Genomic DNA, 12,512 nt, shown 5'->3' with positions numbered 1-12,512 from the left:
TCTAGATAATAAATCTATTGACCAAATGTCTCGCTTCCAATACCTTGGGTACAAGATAACTAATGACTTTCATTTTTAAATCGATTACAAGCTGAGCAAGTACTAGGCTATGTGTGGAACGTTGCGAATAATCTTAATTAGGGAAATGACAGAGGAAACGAGAGTGAAATTTTGTAAAGTGATAGCTGTGCCAGGTTTCTCTAAGACTGACAGATGTGGATGACGAGTGCTGGGGATCAGAAAAGAAATTCCTTAGATCCATGAAAGGCTGCACGAAGCTCGGTAAATTTAAAATAGCTGTGTTTTGAGAGAAGTGAATATTTTTAAACGGAAGACAGAATCAACGAAAATAAAGATAACTGTCCGACCTGCACAGAATGTAAGAAGGAAGAACACCCAATAGAAGTTTTTGGTGGGAAGAAAACGCTGAATCGCCTACTTCTTGAAAAAAGTAAAAAAATAAATACTTGGTGTAGCAGGATTCGACCCAGCTACCTCCTAGGCGAGTGTCTGCACAATAGCGTGGGTTAGTGACCCCTCTTAAGGAGACGGTGAGTACCGCTACGGAAGTGTGACGATGTTGAGCTATTAACGTGAGAAAGTTAATAAGCAGACTGAACGACGATTATTATGGAACGTGTACGATGCTTTAATGAAGCCCTTACAAGTCTCTGGGTAATAGACGAGAAGAAACATGCAACGTTCGTGCCTGTGTTTAAAAAATCAATCACTTCCTCGCAATGGTGGCTCGGGATTGTTCACGAACGAGGTACCTTGTACGGATACAGTAATGACTCCAATTCTATTAAAACGATTTAAGGCTGTGGTGTTGCAGGACGGAGCAAGTGGTTGACTTTTGGCACGCTGCCATCTCAGCTTGTAGCACTGCAGTGTACGCCACTCAATCTCTCGCGTTTTACAGTGTTACCCGTAGGTCGTGATTCACGCCCTGCACATGTCATGTAGGTCACGTCACATTAGGTACTCTGAGTACTTTACCCTAGACACCAAATAAGAGAGTACGCTGACATGTCATCTGCGAGGTTGAGTAGCGGTGAGTGCAAAATTCCTTTAACGGAGGTTCGTAGCATTACTACCATGAGCTCACTAGATATTACGTTACCATAAAGGTTCACGTGGATTTCCACATTATCGTACCAATTCCGAATGTGTAGCTACTTCGTTCTTTCATTACTGAAGTTACTTACTACTCATAAGAAGACCTCAAGCTTCATTAAGATTACTGCCAGAGAATTTCTTAAGGAAAACAGAGGTCGCTCTTGCTTAGGCCATTTCCACGGTAAGGATACTACCGCTAGGCGCTCCAGTCCGGAACCACGCGGCTGCTACGGTCGCAGGTTCGAATCCTGCCTCGGGCATTGATGTGTGTGATGTCCTTAGGTTAGTTAGGTTTAATTAGTGCTAAGTCTAGGTGCTGATGGCCTCAGATGTTAAGTCCCATAGTGCTTAGAGACATTTGAACCATTTTTGATACTACCGCTATTTACCACGAGACTCTTACGAAAATTACAGAGAAGCTGATAGACTTTGAGACAGCGTTGTATGTTGTTGTTTTTATTGTTGTGGTCTTCAGTCCGAAGGCTAGTTTGCTGCGGCCACGTTAGTTTGTCCCGTACAAACCGCTTCATTACTACAGAACTTCTGCCCTCTATATTTCCTTTAATATGCCTTCTGTAGTCAAGTCTTGCTCACGAAAGCTAATGAATTGGCAGTGAGTAGTGAAATGGTTCCGCAGATGACAATTAAATATGATGTGTTGGAGGCGAGCAATGAAATTACCATAAATGACGTATCTCATGTTTTGCCCACTACCTACGTACCAAAAGATACTGAGCTGAAATTAGTCTGTATGGGGAATATCTGGAGCATAGGTTTATCAGGAGCAACATACAGAACGTCTGGTGTAAGGATGACTAGGTTGCGTCAGAAAATAATGTTTGCTAGAAGTCGTACGTAGTCTTAGAGTAATGAAGCGGGGAAAGGTAAAGGCTTTCAACCAACTTTTGTTATATGAATAGCCGGAATGGTCATGGATAGTACACCAACAGGATTTTATCGTTCGTGGCCCTTACTGCATTGCTTAAAACACTTTATTAAACTATGAAATTATGGGGTAACTTTATATAACGAATAATCAAGCCTAAAATGACAAGACATAAACAAATACTTGGGGTATATAACGACCCTGTAAAGTACAAAGAATTAATGAAACAAGGAATGGGAGACTATTAGGGTTCAATTTGCTTTTAAATTCATTAAAGAACGACACAATTTAGGATTGGATAAGTTTGAAAAAAGACATTGTTCGTCAACTGTTCAAAGAAGCCATCTCAGCAGTTACGGAAATCAGCGAAGACCTAAATTTGGATGTTCGGAGTATAGCTAGACGGATACTTTTAACATAAAGCCACAATTCGTTACCAACTCAAAGTATTTAGTAATGGTCGATACAGCTTGCAAGCTAACTAATGACGAGCAATAAATAGCAACCTAATCAACCTAATGACTGCATCCATTTACCTTCTTTAACTTTTCTCGTAGAAAGCACATATCACACGATTATGAACCACGTAATCTGTAATAGTATTAACAGGAATATGCTCAACAGTTCGACGTCACTGATGTGCCTTTGTTTAAGTACTTTCTTCTTCATTTTCAAAAGATTTGGAGGTTGCATTTTGCTCGTGTTGATGTGGTTGTCTTAGAAACGAAAAAAATGTAATTTTGTTGGAGTTAGTTTTTGAGTGCTGTTCTCCCGGTAGAGAGCAAACACAAATCCTTAGAACGGACGCGATCCTTCCAGATCTCATATCAGATAACCTAAAGCGGACGAATAATCGAGAAACGATTGTCAATTTTATATTTTGCACTTGAGTTTCATCTTCCTTTAGTGTATATTTCTTTCCCTGAAACCCTGAAAAAAAAAGAGGAATCGGTGATGCCGCATCTGTCTATGTCTCATAGATCTTTGTAATTGCAATTGGAAATCACGGAGGTTTGGTGTGGGTACACTGAATTTCAGTGAGTTAAACACTTTTAGAAGTTGACATGCTAAATTCGAAGGTGTCTCCCGGTCGGGAAAACTTACCCGGTCCAAAAAAGTTAACGTAACTTTGTACCTAATTGAAATTAAAAACTGCTTTTCAAATGCTTAAGAGACGCTATAAATATCCAAATCATACGTGAATTTCAAATTTTTGACGTGATGTTTTTGTAGTAGATAGGTAACTTGACGATTTCCTGTTGCCGCACAATGAGCCAATTCGCTTCAAAACAGCGACTTAAGAGAAAATGGATATAAAATCATACAAAACTGTATTCTTTTTAGATTTTTGGGGTCGCTGATTACGAATTCCATGACGGAATTACAAATTTCAGAATGGCAGATCCACTTCGACGGATCAAAAGTTATAAACTTAGCAGGTTCGAGTAAAACTTCAGATATAAAGTAGTTGTATTTTGACGTCTCTAATTACGAATCAGAAGTCGAAATTGCCATGTTGAAATCTTTTATTCGATACTGCACACTTTTCCATGTAAATCGTAGTCACATTCGTCGCTTGCGTTATCATCGCAATCAGATGGATCGGTGTCGGGTTGTCCACTGGGAGTCGATGGTTCTCAAAGATCTTTTACCCCAGGTGGCACCTGTCTATTTCTTCAATTGTTATGTAACGGAATCTCTAGGTGAGTGAATCTAAAGATGCCAAAGCAGATAGAATATGTCTTCATTTGCTCACATGGATATATTCACTCAAAATCTTCTCGGTGCGCCGGATATTCTTATTCTGAAATACCTACGCATCATCAGGAATCCGACCAATTGGCAACCGATCAGCTTCGATTATAGCAAATCCACCGACCAAAACTACACTACTGAACATTAAAATTGCTACACCACGAAGATCTCGTGCTACAGACGCGAAATTTAACCGACAGGAAGAAGATGCTGCGATATGCAGATGATTAGCTTTTCAGAGCATCCACAGAACGTTCGCGCCGGTGGCGACACATACAACGTGCTGACATGAGGAAAGTTTCCAACCCATTTCTCATACACAAACAGCAGTTGGCCGGCGTTGCCTGGTGAAACGTTGTTGTGATGCCTTGTGTAAGGAGGAGAAATGCGTACCATCACGTTACCGACTTTGATAAAGGTCGGATTGTAGCCTATCGCGATTGCGGTTTATCGTATCGCGACATTGCTGCTCGCGTTGGTCGAGATCCAATGACTGTTAGCAGAATATGGAATCGATGGGTTCAGGAGGGTAATACGGAACGCCGTGCTGGATCCCAACGGCCTCGTATCACTAACAGTCGAGATGACAACCACCTTATCCGCATGGCTGTAACGGATCGTGCATCCACATCTCGATCCCTGAATCAACAGATACGGACGTTTGCAAGACAACAACCATCTGTACGAACAGTTCGACGACGTTTGCAGCAGCATGGACTATCAGCTGGGAGACCATGCCTGCGGTTACCCTTGACGCTGCATCACAGACAGGAGCGCCTGCGATGGTGTACTAACGACGAACTTGGGTGCACGAATGGCAAAACGTCATTTTTTCGGATGATTCCAGGTTCTGTTTACAGCATCATGATGGTCGCATCCGTGTTTGGTGACATCGCGGTGAACGCGCATTGGAAGCGTGTATTTGTCATCGCCATACTGGCGTATCACCGGGCGTGATGGTATGGGGTGCCATTGGTTACACGTCTCGGTCACCTCTTGTTCGCATTGACGGCACTTTGAACAGTGGACGTTACATTTCAGATGTGTTACGACCCGTGGCTCTACCCTTCATTCGATCCCTGCGAAACCTTACATTTCAGCAGGATAATGCACGACCGCATGTTGCAGGTCCTGTATGGGCCGTTATGGATACCGAAAATGTTCGACTATTGCCCTGGCCAGCACATTCTCCAGATCTCTCACCAACTGAAAACGTCTGGTCAATGGTGACCGAGCAACTGGCTCGTCACAATACGCCAGTCACTACTCTTGATGGACTGTGGTATCGTGTTGAAACTGCATGGACAGCTGTACCTGTGCACACCATCCAAGCTCTGTTTGACTCAATACCCAGGCGTACCAAGGCCGTTATTACGGCCAGAGGTGGTTGTTCTGGGCACTGATTTCTCAGGATGTATGCACCCAAATTGCGTGAAAATGTAGTGATATGCCAGTTCCAGTAGAATATATTTGTCCAATGAATACCCGTTTATCGTCTGCATTTCTTCTTGGTATAGCAATTTTAATGGCCATAAGTTTATGTTGACTGATGTCGGCATCGGGCATTATTTGAGAATATTGTGCCTTACTGCACTATAATAGTCTACCACAAGGCACATCTGCACGGTATAAAAATGAGAGTGCACTAGAAACGCGAAAAAATACACCCACAAATACACTGACATCGTTAACTATAATATTAAGGCAGTAAGAGCGACATTTACAAAAGTGGAGCCATGCAGAGGAAATTTTGTAGCCAACGATTTAGGATAATATCGGTAACAGTTTAGTTTTAAGTCGGTATACGTCGTAACACCGATTAAAAATGTCATTAACATACCTTCTGGAGTGCTACCCCTCTTATTTTATCCTGACAGCTGGGCAGGATCGCTGTCACACATTAGCTCTAGCAATACCACCGAATTTTTCGTAACGTGCAATTCCAAGGAGGGGAGGAAGGGTACTGTGAGCCCACCACCAGAAAAACTAAAAAAAATCGTTGAATGAGTTTAACTTCTATTAACAACATACTTTTTAAACAGGTTCTGATGTATAAGTAAGATACAACCTGAAAATATCTTTTAACACAATACTAGCAATACAAACACCTTTTTTCGTAACGTCAACGCCGAGCGGAAGGATATTTTATGACGATCAAAACAAATATATAAATACACAATTCGTAAAATGTAGTTGATTTGCATTCACAACGCATCTTTTAAGGTTACGTAGATGTGTAAGAAGGGTCCTGAACCTGAAAATAAGAATATGACACTTGTTGCGAAAAGTCACATTCGCTACTAAGACTTCAAAATTTAAAACAGTCTCCGAATACGATGTAAGAAATCATTAAAAACAATAAATATTTCTTTCAGAATATTGAAATGCAAGGTACCAGACTAGATTACCATATTTTCCAAAGGTAGGCACAAAGTAACCTCCCAACGCACTGCGTGGGTTAAACAAGCCACACAAACAATATCTGAAAAATGTCTCATTGTACAGTTCACTGTTTACCGGTACTGTCGATACACTTATCAAATCGATTTCTGACTGGAATGCCACCGCAGTACCGGACAAATGTGCACCAATGCAATATCCACAGGATGTAGCGATACTGAAGACGGAACACGAACACTTTTCTATTTCTATCCTGTCCAGGTTTTGAAGAGAGATTCCAGATTTTGAGCCGGCCGGGGTGGCCGAGCGGTTCTAAGCGCTACAGTCGGAGGTTCGCATCCTGCCTCGGGCATGGATGTGTGTGATGTCCTTAGGTTAGTTAGGTTTCAGTAGTTCTAAGTTCTAGGGGACTGATGACCTCAGAAGTTAAGTCCCATAGTGCTCAGAGCCATTTGAAACATTTTGAACCAGATTTTGTAACGAGATGGCCCACCGTGCGTAGCGGAAAGTTGAGCTCAGTCGTGATTGCCTACGGACAATAACTGCTGCGACAACTTCGCAACTTCGGAAACGTCAAATAACAAATAATTGAAATGAGGCTTACAATAATGTGACTTGCAGTGTGCAAGTACAACTGGCGCGGAGTATGAGAAATTATACGGTTATATACTCGTGTCTTATTTCTCAAGGAAGAAGAACGGCAGTGTTTCTAATAAGTATCAAGTTGGCTCATTGTTACACAGAATTGTTTTCGGGCTGATAGACACTCACATGGAGGACCGTATAGGAACACCGTTCCATCCTGCCAGCCGTCTTTGACGATTAGTCACGCGTCAGCCGAGTCTCGGCGGTCACAAAGAGCTCTAGAGAAGCGTGCATACCGCGCGCTTGTGGCTGCGTAATCAAATTCCGCCGTCAAGAGAGAGGCGCACGCCTGTCAGCCGGCTCGCTAGGCGTGCAAAGCGCGGCTTTAGACACGGGGCCGCTGCTCTAGCGTCTAGCCGCCGGGGCTGGGGGTCCGCGCCAGCCTAGGCTCCGAGATTACACGCCAGTCACACGGCCCGCGCAGCCATCGAGCGCGCCAACCATTTGCATGTTTGCCGCCAGGCAGCCGCGCAACAAATGATAATCGTGGCTCGCCGCTAGCCGCACACGGAGATAACAGGAGAGCGAGCCGCCACTGCCACACTCACAATCCCGATCTCCCCTCCCCCTCCGTGCTTATGTAGTACCACCTGACAAAATGTAAAGGCCCCCACACACGTTAAAAAAGTGTGTCATACTTTATTATGTTTGCCAAATGTTTGACTGTGTACGGCGCTGTTTGATGTGTTTGTTTCAGAGAGCGTGTTTGATGTGTTTGAGGGAAATTATGATTGACCGATATTTGACAAGATGGGCCTCTTCTGCTTTGCGACTCACAATTCCGATCTCCCCTCCCCCTCTGTGCTTATGTAGTACCACCTGACAAAATGTAAAGGCCCCGCACACGATCAAAAAGTGTGTCAATCTTTATTACGTTTGCCAAATATTTGACCGTGTACGGCGCTGTTTGATGTGTTTGTTTCACAGAGCATGCTTGATGTGTTTGAAGGAAATTATGATTGACCGACATATGACAAGATGGGCTTCTTCTGCTTTGTGACTCACAATTCCGATCTCCCCTCGCCCTCCGTGCTTATGTAGTACCACCTGACAAAATGTAAAGGCCCCCGCACACGATCAACAAGTGTGTCAAACTTTATTATGTTTGTCAAATATTTGACCGTGTACGGCGCTGTTTGATGTGTTTGTTAAACATAGCGTGTTTGATGTGTTTGAGGGAAATTATGATGACCGATATTTGACAAGATGGGCCTTGTTTGTGTTACTGTCGTGCCACGTATGTTTTGTGAGAAACTCTGTCTTGATATTCCGCAACAGTGGAAACTACGGTCAAGGATAAGAACAAAAGGGTACTGGAAATTACCAAAACGGCAGAGGTGCCACGTCTTTCCCAGTCATACAAGCCACAGGGTGATTCTGCGGCCCCTACCGCTGTCGCTCTATACAACCCACAATAGCAATAGCTGCCTTCATAAATCACACGTGAGATTTTCATAATCTCTCACGTGCAAACTATTAGTCCTATAGAAAAACTGAACAGGAGCTTTTTGTAGGAAATTTAATGTAGCTAAAATTTGTACTGGAGTATGTTTTGCCCAGAGGCCGTAGTTTTCTAGTTGCTCAAGAAAAACGTACATAAGTGACCAATCACACCCCCACTTCCACACTCAGCCCCCACTGGTCAGGGTTTCTGGTATATTGATATGTGATCGGAGGCTTTCCTGGCGTATGTGTTGTTTCCAGGGCTCTCGGGTGTCCAGCCGGACGCGATCGTTGAAGTCCGACGATATTTCGGCGAATAACCTTTCCGCCATCAGATGGTTCTGATGGAATGGTCTGTCTGCTCATTGTCGACAATGTTGCCACGTATGTTTTGTGAGAAACTTTGTAGTGATTGTCCGCAATTTTCGACAATGAGCAGACAGACCATTCCATCAGAACCACCTGATGATGGCGGAAAGGCTATTCGCCGAAATATCGTGGGACTTCAACGAACGTATCTTTCTGGTACATTGTTTATAGCGTTCCCTCCTGCCAGTGTACAAATATTTTCGACTGCACGAATTGTTTCGCGCATATTACGCCACTGGCTTAGTCCAGTGCTTACAGACTGTCAAACTGACGTTTGAGTAAATTTTACTTAACGATTTTTTAAAATTTTGATGACATAAAATAACCGATTACATCATTTTATTCATCAGCGTTTCTAACCACGAAAGTACTCTGCTTGTAAGGGTTACGTCTGCCTCGAATTATCAATTATCAACGTAATTAGTTTTAGCGTAACGTTTATATATGTCATCCTTCGTTCAATACTCTCATGGGCATGTTTAAATGATATTGTTAACGAAGTAGCCGCCTAGGCAGGTGACGTAATAGCTCAATCAATAGAGACCAAATAAGGTCGAGTATCGGGAATAATTCGTTTGTTCATAGTGGAGTGAGTGCCACAAACAAGATAGTAAGTGGCGAGGGATGAGTGTGCGATGGAGCAGCGTCTGAAGGACATTTTTGTAAAATTTTTCTTGAGACTGTAGCGTTCAGCGGAAACGTATCCCAGTGCAAAATTTAACTACAAAATTTCCTACAAAAAGATCCTGTTCAAGTAGCGAGCGAATGAACGTGAAAATCTCGCACGTGGTTTATTGAACACGAGCTATAAGATTACGGGCTGCGTAGAACAGCAGCAGTAGGAGTCTTGTATATAACCTTGGAACGAAACAGAACAGAATAAATTGTCGCATACTTGTGTACTCCCTTTCGATGTAAAATAAGTTTTACTGTCCATTCGGATAATGTATATAACCTTGGAACGAAGCAGAACAGAATAAATTGTCGCATACTTGGTACTCTGTTTCGATGCAAAAAAAGTTTTACTGTCCATTCGGATAATGCTGCAACGTCTTGTATATAACCTTGGAACGAAGCAGAACAGAATAAATTGTCGCATACTTGTGTACTCCCTTTCGATGTAAAATAAGTTTTACTGTCCATTCGGATAATGTATATAACCTTGGAACGAAGCAGAACAGAATAAATTGTCGCATACTTGTGTACACTTTTTCGATGTAAAAAAAGTTTTACTGTCCATTCGGATAATGCTGCAACACCACCCTTAACAGGCCTTCACGGGCTCAGGGCGGCTATATCCTAACCTTTGGTACTTAAGATGGCTGCAATAACAAACGAGTTAGCGTAGGATACTGAATCTCCGTGAAACATTTGTAACATTGTGAAGTGAAAGAATGAATAAGCTATTGAAAGAAGGTAACATTTGTTAATTGCGTACCATGTTTATGTTCCAGGTTACAGAAGTTGCTCAGTGCGACAAGCATCTGTATCTATAGCACCCTGGGAGATTATACAGATAAGATTTCACAATTGGTCGCACACTTTTCGAACTGTGCACAATCGAATGTTCAGCTGTCATGACACAGCTCGTGCGCTGCTTGAAGATCTCACATTGCATCCAGCAACAGTAGCTACTTCAACACTTTTTGGGGGAGCTGGCTGTCGGCCTCTCCTTAAGGACCGATTCCTATAAATCGCCACTTAATTCGAACTTGCGAATCATGTCCTTCAACTTCAGATTCCTTTAATGCGTCGATAATCGCGAAGAGCAGCAGCAATATCGCTGTTGCTTTGTTAAAACAGCTTTACGTTTAACGCCGTGCTCACCTTGTCCAGATCCATGTTGACTATCTGCAATTGTAATGCATACTGATGCTTGTGTTCAAACCCTATTTCGCCGTAGCGGTACCGGCGCCTAAGGGCAAGCCATGACACTAACGCTACAAATCGTTCAACGCACAGTCTGAACATCATTCCTATAAAGTTGGGTACACATACTGTAAACAGTTTGCTGTCTACACCGGCTCAAGTAGCGAAAGTTTAATTATAAGCAACGTGTATATTTCTTTTTCATTTTAACCCATTCCCCGAATTAACGTCTTCTTTTCTTCTTCATTTCAGACAGTGCCAGAATCAATGGTAGAAATCCTTTATCTACATTTTTAGCCGTTCCCTCTAGTGTCAAAATACAGCAGACACGAGCGCTTTGAAAGTGAGGTTAAATTGACAAAGTGATCGGACCGTTGTTTGACAAATCCGGGGATCGATAAGAGCGAATTTGACAAATATGTTTGATAGTGTATAGGGACTTTTGATAACGTCCTTAAAAGAGCACACTGGTCGCTTTGGAGCGGTGTAGAACTCCCAACCTCTCGTGTGATCATCCAACACTCACGTAATTCATGGTACAGAGACTGAGCCGGCCAAAGTGGCCGAGCGGTTCTAGGCGCTACAGTCTGGAACCGCGCGACCGCTGCGGTCGCAGGTTCGAACCCTGCCTCGGGCATGGATGTGTGTGATGTCCTTAGGTTAGTTAGGTTTAATTAGTTCTAAGTTCTAGGCGACTGATGACCTCAGAAGTTAAGTCGCATAGTGCCCAGAGCCATTTTTTGAAGAGAGTGGAACGAAGATAAGGTTTTAACGCCCCCTCGACATAGAGGTCATTAGACACGGAGCATAAGCTATAATTGTGCAAGGATGGGAGAGGAAATCGACCGTGCCCTTTCAAAGGAAAAATCCCGGCGTTTGTGTGGCACTATTTAAGATAATCATGGAAAACCTAAATGTGCATGGTCGGAAGCGGATCGTCCTCCAGAAAGCGATTCCAGTATGATAACTGCGGCGCCACGTCGCTCAGCCACAGAGCTGATCGAGTAGAATCAGGGCAGAAAAAATGGAAGCCCAAGAACGAGGTCCTATGATTAGAAACGGGCGAAAGACAGGACTGCAGTCTTTCGCCACCAGTGTTCAATCTGGACAATGAAAAAGCAATGCCGCGAACAGGAGGAAGATATGTGAGTGGAACTGAGATTCAGGATGAAAGAAAGTCAGTGATAAGATTAGCTGACGGCATTGCTGTCCTCTGTCAAAGCGAAGAAGAACTACAGGACTTGTTGAGAGAAATGAACAGTCTAATGAATATTAAAAATCAACTGATGGTAATTCGAAGAAAGACGAAAGTAAGGACGAATAGCAGAAATGATATCTGCGATAAATATAATATCAAAATTGTGAATCACGAAGAAGGTGACGTTAAGGAATTCTTTCAACTTTGAAGCAAAGTAACGAAAGACAGACGAAGCAAGGAGAACAGAAAAGGCGGGCAAGAAAAGACGAAGGGAGTATTCTTGTTTACAAGCAAGCATCAAACATGGGCCTTAATTTGAGGAAGAAATGTCTCATAATGTACGTTTTGAGCACAGCTGTAGAAGGAAGTTGCAAATTACGGTAGGACATGTACAAGGGTTGGAACCTTAATAATGGCAACTATTTATTTCAAATGGATCAAACGGCTCTGAGCACTATGGGACTTAAGATCTGAGGTCATCAGTCCCCTAGAACTCAGAACTACTGAAACCTAACTAACCTAAGGACATCACACACATCCATGCCCGAGGCAGGATTCGAACCTGCGACCGGAGCAGCAGCGCGGTTCTGGACTGAAGCGCATAGAACCGCTCGGCCACAGCGGCTGGCTCACCCATTCAAATGCCAGCCACGCCCGACAATGCTTAACTTCAGTGATCTGACGGGAACGAGTGTATCCACTACGGCAAGACTTTTGAACCAACTTTTGGACCACTTTCTAATACTATCAAGACCTGTTGAGTATTTGTACATCTTTTTCGGACAGTGCTTCATTACAGATACTTGAATCATCTGCAGAATTTGTGAG

Source organism: Schistocerca serialis, chromosome 1, assembly GCF_023864345.2.
Source record: "Schistocerca serialis cubense isolate TAMUIC-IGC-003099 chromosome 1, iqSchSeri2.2, whole genome shotgun sequence".
Classification (NCBI taxonomy): domain Eukaryota; kingdom Metazoa; phylum Arthropoda; class Insecta; order Orthoptera; family Acrididae; genus Schistocerca; species Schistocerca serialis.
Note: the sequence above shows the minus strand (reverse complement) of the source record.